The 14,282-nt window shown below is 46.1% G+C and overlaps 1 pseudogene; it reads right to left on the bottom strand.

The window, feature by feature from the left end:
* Positions 1-1,230: 1,230 nt before the first annotated feature.
* Positions 1,231-1,386, bottom strand: LOC114609190 (annotated as a pseudogene).
* Between the last annotated feature and the right edge of the window lie 12,896 nt (positions 1,387-14,282).

Raw genomic sequence — 14,282 nt, 5'->3', positions numbered from 1 at the left:
CTGATACCCCGAATACCTGTAATGTGAATGAACGTGTCCCACTGATCACACACAGCATGGATGAAGGAGACACCATTATCCTCAGTGCCTTTACCGTCCCCAGGCCTGGCCTGCCTTGCCCCATACCAGTACTTGCACGTGTTCAGTAAATGTGTGACGACACTGGTGAACACCAACCTTTCAGGGTAGTCTGTACAAACCTCATGACAGATTGAGGGATCCTGCCAGCTAGCTGTGACAATTACTGATACCCTCATAACATGCAGAAGCAAAAGTCTAGCGCCTGGTGGAAAGGTCAGGCATTCAACGGACCTGTTGCAAATGTTTAGGGGAAATGACCTCTGCTAGCTAGCGCATGACCACCTGGCTCCCTGCTCTGGGGAACAGGATTAATTGGCATCTGGAGGGCATCAGGAAAGAGCTTTGGGCCAGCCGAGGTCACAGTGACCACATAGCACCCCTCCTCCATTCCTCTGTTAATTGGGTTGCCAGAATTACCTGTTTTTCTTTTTAAAACCTCCGTAGACTCTGGCTCCAGCCCAGCCCGCTTTGCTCTAGCTGACACTACACCTCTGAGAAAAGGGTCCCACCTCCACCCCCACTCAAGTCCCACCCACCAGCACTCCAGTTGCTTTCTAAAACAAAGATTGGCAAGGATTTCAATATAGCCAGATGTCTTCTCAACTCTGTGGGTTTCTTCTTTCTTTCTTCCTTTTTTCTCCAGATTTTCCAAAAGGGCTTTTCAATGCCTTAATAGGTCCTTGGCTACAATGGATTTACAGGCTTAAGAATGCATAATTTGATTCAGGTATTTGTTGTCTCAGAGATAATCCACTTCATAAACTGTACAGTAAAAAGCTTGTTATCAAGGACCAACACACAACAGAGAGTAACTCGCACTGCAAGCCAGGAACTGTGGTTAGTAATAACATACCAACAAATAACTATAACATAGTAACAAGATGAGAGGAAGGTTACTGCAGTGGTTTCAATGTCTCTCATAGGCTCCAGTATCTGAACACTTGTTCCCTATTGATGCCGCTGATTGTGGAGGTTGTAGAACTCGGATTCTTTTTTTTTTTTTGAAAGGTTCTAAATTTTATTACTGGACAGACACCCTAATTTAGACACGAGCAAGTCTCCAGGTTTAAAATGTTGAAATCCATCTGGTAGGGCTGACCGATGACCATAGTTCAGTATAAACCCTCAGTCTTGCCACTGTGTAAGTCCTTACAGACCCAGCTTCGTTCTCCTCCAGTGTCTTCTCTTAGAGTTGTACCTGATTCTGTTACCAGTTTTCATCCGGATCCACTGAGGAATTGGACGATTTGGCTTTTGTTTCTTGGCCAGGAATCACTTGATTCTGAAAGTCTTGTGAGAAGACATGGTGAGAAGCTGAATCAGGCGCAGTGCGCACGATGGCGGAGGAAAGGAGAAGAGACAGAACTCGGATTCTTAACAGAGGAAGTATGTCACAAGAGCTTTGGAAGTCTGTAGCCTCCCGCCATGTCTGGTTTGTTCGCCCAGCCTTGGGTGTGAAGGTGCCAGCTTCCTGCTCCTGCTCCCATGCCTTCACCTCCCTAAGAACTCCTCTGGCTCTGGCTCTGTGTCTGTATGTATCTCTCTGTCTCTTTGTCTCTGTGTCTCTGTGTCTATTTCTCTCTCCCCCCCCCTCCCTCTCTCTCTCTCTCTCTCTCTCTCTCACACACACACACACACACACACACACTACGTATGACCACATACAACAATTATATTGTTAGACTCATTGCAGACATCTGAAAGGCCATCGTCACCAACTTGCCATCATCAACATTCCTGATGTATCTAGACCACAAAACTGAGATCCTCCTGAGTAAGCAGCTTGGGACTCTGCTCTCTGTTTAAACTTAGTGTTGCTCTATGAACGTTTCCCTGTGCCTTAAAATAGCTCCCAGAGCATGCACTTCACAGTATAGCTACAGCAGAAGGGCTAGAAGCTAAATCCTCCTGAAAGGCCTTTCCCCATCTGGTTGAGATTGTCGGAGGTGTGAATCTGCAGTGTACTTCAGTTCTGTGATGGAGATGCCTGACAATCAGGAAGCCCTCTGGACCCCAGCTGAGGGTGAATTCCTCACACTTCACAATGTAAAGAACCCTAGTGCTGTTTCATGTGGAAGACAGGCCTTTTTGTCTTCAGAGTGTGCACAGGCTCTGGTGGATTTTCCTCTTACAGAAACAGAGGCAGGATTTGCATATTCAGAGCCTGATGTGATGTAGTTGCTAGGCTCTGCCTGGATCCGTGAGGCAATGGGGGGACCTGGGGTGTCCAGATTCAAGGTCCACAGGGATAAGATGAAAACACTGGGTTTCATTGACACCCCCTCCCACCGAGAACTCACTTCAGAGGGCAAGTGGTCTGACTGTGCTATAGTGAGAACACTTGTAAACTGCAGCAAATGTAAACCCACTCCCCCTACTCCCACCCCCACCCTGTGGCTGTACACCACAGGGCTCAAAACACCCTGTGAGCTTTGGCTGAGGAATGACAGGCCTTTTCAACTATTCATCCCTCCTGACACAGAAAATCTGGGCTGAAAGTGGGTTGCAATGGAGTGGAACAGCCAACAAAATAGAACATACGCTAGCCAGAAGACGTTTCATCTGACCAAGATCATGCAACCAATGGGACTTCTAAGTTGCTTCTGGCAGGAGCTGCACAACCAGGCTCCCTCTGAGGCCCGGCAGATACAGGAACCGTCACCTTTACCAACGGTATATGCTTCCACAGAGCTGGAGGGAAAGGGGACTTCATTTTTTTTTATTTGAGAAAAAAATGTTTTCTAAAATTCAGGTCTCTTGTTAATTTATCAGGAGCCTGGTCTCAGATGGTTCTGGGAGACCGCTTAGTGCTGCAGATGATGCAGTTCTATGAAGAAAGCGGCTGAGGTCCCTTTGATGGAACTGAGAATCCCTGTGAGCATCAGATGCACTCGCAGAGAGGTGCCCACCCTTGTGCATGAGCTCCTTGGACCAGTTTACTCAAGTGATAGTAGGTCAACGCAAGGTTCATATTGCTGCTGCAGAAGGGCTGAGGGAAGCCTTCTGTCAAAGGACAGGGGCGGCCAAGAAGAGGAGGAGAAAACGCATCTACCTTGGGAAGTAGCCTTCCCAGGTATAAAGGGAGGTCCTGATGTTAAAATCCTGTTCTCCAATTGGTTCTCGATTTGTCAGTAAAGAAGGCCGGAGGGCCAATTGCTAGGTGGAAGGTACAAGAGAGACTTCCAGGTCCCAGGAGGGACGGGAGATGCAAGGAAGGAGAGAGGAGCCTTTCTGCCAAATTTGGGGGAAAAAGAACGCAGCAATCATGTGAAGTCTCCACTCCAGGCAGGTGGCCAAGGATGTTTGGCATGGGCTAGGTGGGGCTAACCACTGAAGTTTAGGGCAGGTGTAGAAACAGAGACAATAAATTGGTAAGGGCACACTTTTCCAGGTGGGAAATAGTAACACCCAACAATTGCGCCGAGAAGGCAAATTGTAAAGGAATTAACTGTGTGTGTGTGTGTGTGTGTGTGTGTGTGTGTGTGTGTCTGTGTGTGTCTGTGTGTGTCTGTATCCTCAGAGTCAAGAGTCTCTGGTGGGAGCTCATAGCAGTCACCTCCCGAAGCAAAGGCTGGTAAACAAAAGGGAAGCTGGGAGGGGCTGATAACACTGCGGATCCTGGGCTAAGGCAAAAGCATTTAAAACTACACACAACACCCAGGTCCAGAGGAACACTGGGATATCTGCAGGATAGGAACTATCACTGTGGCCCCGACTCAGAGACTGCGATGCCGAGATGGAGGACCAGAGCAGTCCCTCCACACTTCGAAGCAATTCCCCTCTGCGAGCGGCCGCACTGCCATGTCTAGTCTATGGTCTGGGATCCACACTGCACTGAGGACTATGGGAGCTGCACACAGCTCCCCTTTGAATCTGACTGTGAGAATTGATTTCCTGAACAATAGGAAACCACTTTAGTGTCTTAGTGTGTGCAGTGGTTAATCTTTAGGGTCAGCTTGACTGGGTTTTAAATCACTGAGGAAGCCGGTCTCTGTGTGCATCTGGGAGGATTTGAATTGGAAGAAAACACTCACCCTGAATGTGGTGGGCACCAAACCATGCACTTAAGTCTTAGCTAAATAAAATAGAGGATAGAAGCTAATGAGTTCTCCCCTTCCTCTCTCTCCCCCCTCTCTCATCTCATCTTCTCTGTCTCTGTCTGTCTCTCAGTCTCTATCTGTCTTTCTCCCTCCCCCCCACCCTTCTCAATGTGAAAAATGCTACCCTGACATGGAACATCCTCCAGCAAACAAATCACTCCATTGCTTTGAACTGAGCTCTGCCGGGTTCTCAGGCCATGAGCAGAATAAAGTCAGATCCTCTGCCAGTAGACCAAATGGCCTCTAGCCTGGTTCTCAGTGGAGTTCCTCGTTCCCTTGGAAACCCCATGAGACACACCTCCATTGTCCACATTTCTCTCAGGATTCTGATCTTCCAAATTCTCACAATAATGTTCTATTAATCCCTGATTAGAGCATTCTAAGGCCTTTCTAGCCCCAAGTTCCAACTCTTACATGGTCCTCCCACAAACCAGTTCCAAAGAAAGACCTACAAAACACGTGGAACCTGGCAACTCACTGGTTATAAAGGGGGCTGGTTAACATGAGGAAACCTCCCCATCCCAAAGATAAGCCATTCCCCTACTTTCTTCAGTGGGGTATTGTGGTACACAAATCTTCCATTAGATCAAATGAAACTCTCTACAAGTTGGGCCTGGTGGCTTTCTCACAATGGTGCTCTCCAAGGAAGGATGCCATCTACAACCCCAGGAGAACACAAGGGCCACAGGCAGGCTCGGGAAGGACTCGAAGCTGGGTGGGAGGTGACTTTTCATTCAATGCAGGGTTCTCCTGGCCTGGCCAGCTACTGGATGCAGAAGACACAAGCAAAGGGATCCTTTAGATGTAGTGTTTATGGCCTGGAGAATAGAATGGTGTTCTTCAGGGAAAGGACCCAGGACCTAGAAAAATCTGTATAATGTGACTTTTGTTAAAAAACCCATGTTTTTCTATATACTTTCACAAACTCTACATTCCATTGCAAAGTTTCTCTCTTTAAATCTTTACCAGTTGACATACAGAAGAAGGCATTTCATTTGGCATGTTCGTGCATACATATTATACTTCGCTCATGTGCAGCACCTCCATCCTCCCTACATCCCGCCATTGTTCCCTCCTCCTCTTAAATAATCCCCAATCCCTCCTCTGCTTTCATGTCATATATATAAATAAATATGTATGTATTTATCCTTATTACACTTTTTAGTTTTATTGATTTCATATGCATAAGAATGATCATAGGAAATATGATTGCATGTACCCCGCTTCTCCCCTGCAAACCTCCCTTACCTTGCCAACACATTTTCCTAACTTCATGGCTTTTTTCTTTTAACCAACTAAGTCCAATATGTGATAGTAATATTTTTATCTCCATTACCATTGGTTGCATAGTCTCGAATCTCTCTCAGGTTGTTATTGGTGGAAACGCTGCTCAAGAGAGGTAGGATGTGAGCGTGCTTGGGGCTTTAGATTGGCATGCCCCTCTTAACGAGGCAGCTATTCTGCCGAGTTCTCCCGCAGCAAACCCCAACCGCAGCTTCTGAGAATGATTTTAGGGAAATGACTGCTTCCGTTCATGGAGTTCACTAACTATCTGTGGTGGCTTGGGCCCCTTTACTGGCTGTATCGGCAGCAAACTGTTCTAACTGTAGTATAGGGATGCATATTTTATACTTGAGATGAATAAAAGACCACCACAGTAGAGTGGTGCAGAGTCACCCTGTCAGTCCCCTGTCAGGCCTCAACACTGCACAGCTTAGAATTTGCAGAGAAACATGACATTTGACACTTGACACTCTTCCTGGGAGCTTGGAGTTTGAACCTAGACATTAAATTCAGTTTTATTAGGCTATCAGTAGAGTAAGCCAGCACAGTTGTGTTTCCTTCTGGCCCCCGTCAGACACACTGGACACCATTGTTCTTTCTCTTGGATAGGAACAGCTTTCCCCGTTGCCTAGCTCTCAGCATTTCTACACTAATTATTCCCTTTGAGCCGGACACCAACGTGTGAGATTGTTAAGCAAGGACCACGTAGGGGGAGCTAAGTGGTTGCCCAACAGTCAAAAGACTTGAGGGTGTAAAGACTGAACTTCTGACCCAGACTGAACTCATGGACAGAAGCAGCCCCTTGACCCTGGACCACCCCGCCCACACATGTTATCAGCCTGCTCCACCAGTATTCACAGCGTACAAGACCTTCTGCAAGGGTTGCCGCTGATTACCTGAGCTCCTTCAAAACAGGATGTTGTCCCTGGCAAACTGAACCTTACCAGCAGAAGTAAATTAGCCCCCACCCCCATCTTCATGGACTTGTTTTTACACAGGGTCTCTATACATAGCCCTGGCTATCATAGAACTTACTTTGTAGACCAGACTAGCCGCAAACTTGTAGAGATCAATCTGTGTCTGCCTCCCAAGAGCCAGGTGTGCACTGCTACCACACAAAGCTTGAACCCTTTTGGTTTTTCCTTGCTACATTGTATAGTTGCTTTATTTGCTCGTGACACTAGCATTTGTGAGCTCCTGAAGGCAGGGGCTACCTCTGAGGCAGATGAGAAAAGTGTGGTCTTTGGAGGCAGGATAGACCCCCCAGGTTTACCTGCTGCTCACACTTAGGAGACGCCCACGTAAACATTATGTGTCTTTGTCCAAACCTAGAAATGGAGGCATGGAGAATCTTGCCAACTATACAGGAGTGCTGTGAAGAGGAAAAGAGTAAACACACATGCACTGCAAACACTATGAAATGACCTAGCCATGAGTGAGCAGTGGAACCGACCACTTAGATATGAGCACCCCAGCTGCACAGGAGAGGACACACCTGTGCACAGCGCCTGCGCATCTGGTCTTCTCCATCAGTGGTCTGCTCAGTGCGTCTCTACTTACTACCATGATGGCCACTCAGCAGGTGCTTAAGAGAGCTCTCAAAAAAATAAGCAAACTGTAGTGGGGGATATTTAAATCTCCAACCCAAATAGGACTGGCCAAAGAAAACACAACTCAACAATTATGAATATATTCTGTAAGTCTAGATTGGGCAGATACCCCTACACTACTCTGCTCCCCAGCTATGAGACCCTTATAACTTGAGGGTTTTCCAGACCCTGCGTTTGTCCTTCTACCTCCTGCTTCCCAGTCGTCCTCCTCCGTCATCCTCTGTCGTAGTCGTCTCTGTTGTCTCCATCGTCATCCTCCTCTCTGCGCTCTTCCACCAACTTTTATATCTCCACCCCCTTCTTCTGCCCAATCACTGGCTCCAGCCTTTATTTTACAAATTAAGATGGGCAGAAGGTTCACTAGAAATCACCTGTATAATAACTCACACCTCCTCTGCAGCCCTCCACAGGAAAGAGGAATTAGTATCAAAATACAAGGCCGGGACTATCCACAACAGCAAACCACTGCAAAACAGTCAGAGACTGGAGTGAGATGGAAATGTCACGTACCCTAGTTTGGAGCAGTCATGGCTCCCTGGCTGATGTACAAAGAACTAAGATCAGGCTGAAGGCAGCACGTGTTGCTCTTGCAGAGAACCCAAGTTCAGTTCCCAGGACCCATGCCAGGATGTCCAAGGCAGGATCCTGCACTCGGGCAAATACCAACACAGAGACACATATACGTAATTAAATAAAATAAGCCTAAGAAAAGACATGAGGCTCCTACTCCCTCAACAAAAGTGACTGTGTGACTGTGTGTGTGTGTGTGTGTGTGTGTGCATGTGTGTTTGTATGTCCTTGTGTAACTGGTATATTGAGTCACTAAAGGGAAAGTTAATACATTTAAGGAGTTTGTAAAGACAAGAAGGAATGGCAAACAAAAACTTTTAAATTTTTTAGGTTGATTTATTTTTATGTGTATGAGTGTTTTCCCTAAATGTATATCTGTCTACCACATGAGATCCCGGTAACCACAGGTCCAGAAGATAACACTGAATTCGCAGTGCAGTGGAGTTGCAAATGGTTATCCATCACTATGTAGACACTGAGACTTGAACCCTGGTTCTCTGCAAGAGCAGCCAGTGCCTTTAACTATGGAGCCATCCATCTCTCAAGCCCCAGGCTGTGAAAATAAATAAATAATGTCAGGTACTTGTGATCCAAAGGAAAGAACAGAACCTGATATTTGTATATGACATTCCATTTACAGCTTTATAAATGTATACATTTATACATTAACACCAAATAAGATATTTCAGAATTTTTACTGTATTCTTTTTGTTATAGTGAAAAATTCCCCATAGCAAAAACTCAATGAAATGGGTTCAAATATTGACAAAGGAGAAATGTTATACAGAAGTTATAAAGCTGTGTATACATATATGCTTGATATATAAACATGGATATGTTTCAAAATGAAATCCCATAGCAACATAATGCTATTTATGGGATAAGCCTTGCAAATTTTTTTAAGCCAGGAGCTTTCAGTGGCGTGACAGAATACATCAGCTGAATTACATTTAGATCTCCCAGGCTCCTTCAATTAAACAAAATGAACAGGAGAGTGGAAAAGGTAAACACCCTCAGCAAATGAGGTGATAGCTAATCCCCCAGACCCCTGAGTCAGGGGCAGTGTACATGGCTATCTTGGCTGTATTTACAGCATAGGACTCTCATTAAACACATCAGAGGAATGCCCCACAAGCTGCTAAACAGCAAATATAATAATAAAAAAAACTCTCCTATCTGAAGTTGGCCAAGCCTACTAGAAGAAGTCTGTGAATACAGCTATAGTGACCTGTACATAGATGTGAATGCTTCCCAGGGCTCGTCCCTTATAGACAGAGTACCCAGAGTAGGAAAACCAAAATCCCACAGGCAGTATCTACCAAAACAGTCAGACAGTGGCATGCTTTCATGAACCCCAAATCATAAATACACAAGAACAAGGTACCTGCACAACACAGCCTTCATGAGACACCTACAACATCAACGACTAACAAAACAATACCAAGTAGGAAGTGTCTGCAGCCAATCAGAGAACAGTAGATGAAAATGGAAACCGATACAATCTTAGTTTTTAGTTAATATTTAAGTGAAAACACCAGGCCATTTAGAGGGAAAAGATCAGGTGTCAGACATTTAGACAGCAACACTCTGTTGAGTGACTTAAGATGCCCGGAGGCAGGAAGGAAGCTAAAGACTTATACTAACAAAACCAACTGTTAAACATAAAGGCTGAAAACATTCTTTATATAGAAAAATGCAAATATAGAGCAGCCAAAATAAATGGACCCAATTCACAACTTGCAATAAATAATCAAGACGATATTGAACTGGGCATAAACACCCACATAGAGCAGCATAACACGAGAGACGTTTGACAATGATCCATGCATGTGTGTGCACTTTCAACCAAAGTGCACAGAAGAGACACTGGATACAATAGTAGCAAAGGGGACCACTAAAATGGCTCCAGTCGTAAAGGGGCTTGCTGCCAAGCCTGACTGCCCCAAGATCAGTCCCTGAGCCCCACACACTGACCAAAACAGATTCCCTAACGTTGTTCTTAGGTCTCCACACATCCACCAGGGTATGTGTGAGCATGAACGTGCACGAACACACATAATACTAACTAATTAATTGCTTTTTAAAGGGGGGAAAGGACAAGACCTTGAGGCTGTGGCTCCGTGGCAGTATCTTTCCCCAGGTGCACGCATCCCTGCCTTTCGCCAGCAGCATGGTACAAAAGCAGAAAACACAGATGAGAGACCATCGTAAGTCAGTTTCAGATGGGCGAGTGTCCACAACGCTTAACAAGAGTTACACTGTTTGCCAACTGTTCAATGTTAAAAGAAAGTAAAATAATTCAACAGACGCTTTGCTGAATGAAGAGAAAGAGACAGGATAAATAGACAGCTACTGGTTGCTTCTTGCTATTAGCTGAGAGTGCAAGGATGTCACTTGAAGTTGTTAAGTACTGAGTGTGCTAACAACAGAAAAATCCACTCTATTGTACAATCGACAAAACTAAGCAAAAATATCCAAAGAGGGAGACCGATAAAGATGATTTTAAAAATCAAATGAGGCAAATTCTGATGTCAAAGTAGAATTCTCATCAAAAAGCAAGGCTGTAATGCTAATAGCTGTGAATTGTGACAATACAACATTGATATTTATACTCCTGGGAACACATTTGCCAAGCAGTGATTATAGATCAAAAGAACTTTCCAAACACAGATACGCTGGTCTCGGAGGTGGAAACATGGTATTAAAGATGTATATCGAATGCAAATGAGAGGAAAGCTATCTGAAGCTTCACCCACTCAGCTGCCCAAACGCGGACTGAACAGTAACATCACCAATTTCTTTTGTCATGTTGTTGCAGAGGGCTTGTTTGTTCTTTTGGGGGGAATTGGTTTGTTGAGATAGGCTCTCTCTATGGTTGCCATGGCTGTTTTGGAACTCACTCTGTAAACTCACATGTACCTCAAACTCACAGAGATCCACTTACCTCAGCCTCCTGAATGGTGGGTCACTGTTTAGTAAGTCCTGTTGCTGTGAAGAGACACCATGACCAAGGAAACTCTTATAAAGGAAAGAATTTAATTGGGGCTGGCTTATAGTTCAGAGCTTTAATCCATTATCATCATGGCACGAAGCATGGCAGCATGCATGGTGCTGAAGTAACATCTGAGAGCTTTACATCCTGATCTACAGGCAGGCAGGCAGAGGAGAGATACATGAGCTTTTGAAACCTCGAGGCCCACGCTCACAGTGACACACTTCCTCTAACAGGATGACAGGGTACAGTGTGGAAATTAAACGCATGCATATTGACCAGAAATGACCATTTTCATATCTTTATAGGTGCTTTGTATCAGTTCTCTCTAATACAGCAGCAGGCTGATGCTCTTTGAAAGAGCACCTGCAGCTACAGATCTTCAAAACCTCACCTATGAAAGGCAGTCCTCCCCAAGCCAGGGACAGTGGCACATGCCTTTAATCCTAGCACTCGGGAGGCAAGGGCAGTCAGATCTCTTAAGTTCAAGGCCATCCTTGTGGTATGGACTGGAATGCAAGAGCAATTGCTATTTCACACCCTGAGGGAGCTGGAAGCATGGGCCAGTGGTCACTCTGAACTAGTTTGGTCACTGGACAGGGAGTAAATCAGAAAACAGTTGAATAAAGGACCCATGCAGTTTTGTCATATTTGAAGGAAAGCACCTTTTTTTATTGGTTATTTTATTTATTTACATTTCAAATGTTATCCTCCTTCCTAGTATTCCCTCTGAAAACCTCCTATCCCATCTCCCCCTCCCCCCTGCTTCTATGAGGGTGCTCTCCCACCCACCCACTCCCACCTCACCACCCTAGCATTCCCCCACACTGGGGCATCAAGCTTTCACAAGACCAAGGGCCTCCCCTCCCATTGATTGTGTGACAAGGCCATCCTCTGCTATATATGCAGCTGTAGCCATGGGTCCCTCCCATGGTGTACTCTTTGGTTGGTGGTTTAGTCCCTAGGAGCTCTGGGGGGTCTGGTTGGTTGATATTGTTGTTCTTCCTATGGGGTTGCAGACCCCTTCAGCTGAAGAAAAGCACCTTTGAGATTGGGGATGGAAAAGGGAAAAAATCCATATTATGCACCATTCTTCAGCCTCTGTCCTTAGGCAAAGAAGTAAAGAAGTACTAGAAATTGTACCACAATCAAATCCTTACCAAAGAAGGGACAGGCAGGAGGGAGCAAAAAAAAAAAAAAAAAAGAGGGAAACGTCTCTCACACAGAGAGCCGGGGGCGGGAGGGTGGAGAGAGCATCGCTCAGCACAGCAGAGGATAACCTCTCTCAGAACAGGAGAGGTCCCTCAGCACACTGAGGTGGGGAGATCTCTCTCAGCACAGAGGGAGGACTTCTCTCAGCACAGGGAGTAGGGGGAATGAGGAGAACCTCAGCACAGAGAGAAGAGTGACAGACAAGCCACAGAAAGAAAATGTTCCATTTTCTATGGCAATCCTCAAGGGGATAACATCCAGGGCCTAAAATAATAATTTTAAATACCAGAAAGTATTTTTCTCTTGGAATTCCCAATAATGTTCACAAAACATGACAATTTGTTTGATCAAAGCATGTCTTTTTGTTGCAGGGTTAACAGGTGACATGGTGAAATTGCAGTTGGAATCTCTAGGTCTCAGGACTTGAATGCCAGTCAGCTGTCACCACCAGCCTGGATGCCTTTTGGCCCTGGAGGTCCTGTTCACTGGCAGGGTCATGCAGAGGAAGCAGAAGAAGGCAGAGTATCCAGGGACAGCCTTACAATCATTGTCCCACTCAGGTAAAGGCCTCCCCAGTAGTTTGAGTCAGAATGACAGACTTGGAGCTATTCTGGCTGCATTCTTGACCTAAGACACTTTTCCTGTTGATAGTTTTGACTTGGGTTGTTTGGGTCTCTCCAGCAGGAGACCAGATGAAGATCAAACATGCAAGCCCCTCCAGCTGAAACAAGAACAGCCTGAAACAGCCAAGAAAGCCAAAGCCCCTGCTGTTGGAGGGTGGGAAACGGGATGGAGACTCTTTCTCTGTGGCCTAGGGAAACACTGGTCAAGAAAGGCTGGCCTGCCCTGAGCCATATAAAGCTAAGGTCACTGCACCAGCAGCTTGGAGGTCAGGGTCTCCTGGGTCCCCTGCAGACAGTGAGTCACCCTCTGAGAACTGAGTTGGGGTGACCAGGCCCAGACCACTGTGATAGGCACACCACCTTCACACTGGGTTGTGCAACTCCTGTCACTATTTGTAGCTAATGTTCAGGAAGTCCAGGAATAAAGAAAAAGTAACACAGAAGACAAAGCCTTCCCTGGCTCCTGTCAGACTCGGTCTACTGAAATGATATTCTTACTCAAACAGGAGATTCTGAGGAGGGTCCTGAAGGGACCAGGTCATCTCCAGGCCAAGGACGTCTCACTCTCAAAGGGAACAATGAGATGTGGTGGCACATGCCTTGCCAGGCGTGGTGGTGCACACGTGTGATCCTGGGATTGAGGATGTCAAGAGAGGAGGACCACAGATCTGAGGCCAGCCTGGGTTACATAATGAGATCTCTCTCAGAAAAAAAAAAAGGATGAGGGAGGAGGAAAAGGAGAAGGAAGGGGGAAAGAATGAAAGAGGGAAGGAAAAGGAAGAAGGAAGAAAAGAGTACCTCATTGCCAAGAGCACTGAGACTGAGCAGATCCACCTGCCTAACCCAGAAGTGAAGAAAGGGGGTATCTGCACCACTATGGAATGGCTGTGGGGTCCACCACTGGAGGAATCAAGAGACAGGCAGAGATGTACTGTCTTAGTTAGGGTTTCATTGCTGTGAAGAGACACCACAACCAAGGCAACTCTCATAAAGGAAAATATTTAATTAGAGCTGACTCATAGTTTCAGAGGTTCAGTCCACTCTCATCATGGTGGGAAGCGTGGCAGCGTGAAGGCAGACATGGTGCTGGAGGAGCTGAGAGTTCTACATCTTGATCCGCAGGCAGGCAGAAGGAGACTATGACTGGGTGTAGCTTGAGCATAGGCAACCTCAAAGCCCATCTCCGTAGTGACATACTTCCTCCAACAAAGCCACACGTACTCCAACAAGGCTATACCTCCTAACAGTGCCGTTCCCCATGGGCCAAGCATTTAAACATGTAAGTCTATAGGGGCCATACCTATTCAAACCACCACAAGTACTAACCTGGTAACAGATCTTTGGTGTCATTAACTGGGGCAGGGACCTCAGTCAGACCTGATCCTTGTCCATATTTGGGTTGTAGAGCTGGGAGAGTGGCTATAATGCCTAAATTAAGGCCTTGGCATTTCCTAAAGAGCCAGCGGTGACACAGTGAAGGGAACTGAGGGGCTACCCTGTCCGTTCTGCATCTGAAAGAGCCAGGCCTTTCGTGTTCCATCTGTTTGTACACAGACCTGCAACCCAGCATCGATGCTGACTTTGTCAACAGGATCTGAATCATCCACAGCCATCGAAAGGTGCCCATGGCATCCAGCCTGGGCTTTCCCAGAAAGGTTTCAGCTCCATGGCCCCAAGGCCAAGGCTTCAGTCCAGGGCAAGCAGCCTCGCCAGGGCTGAAGTACAAATCCTTCTCAGAGGCATCTGGCCAAGTCTTCTTTCATGACAGATGAAAAACTGTGAAGAAAAGTCTCGACATCTGGAAAACGGT

Source organism: Grammomys surdaster, unplaced genomic scaffold, assembly GCF_004785775.1.
Source record: "Grammomys surdaster isolate TR1022 unplaced genomic scaffold, NIH_TR_1.0 125950, whole genome shotgun sequence".
Classification (NCBI taxonomy): domain Eukaryota; kingdom Metazoa; phylum Chordata; class Mammalia; order Rodentia; family Muridae; genus Grammomys; species Grammomys surdaster.
This window is presented reverse-complemented; position numbering and strand designations above follow the sequence as displayed.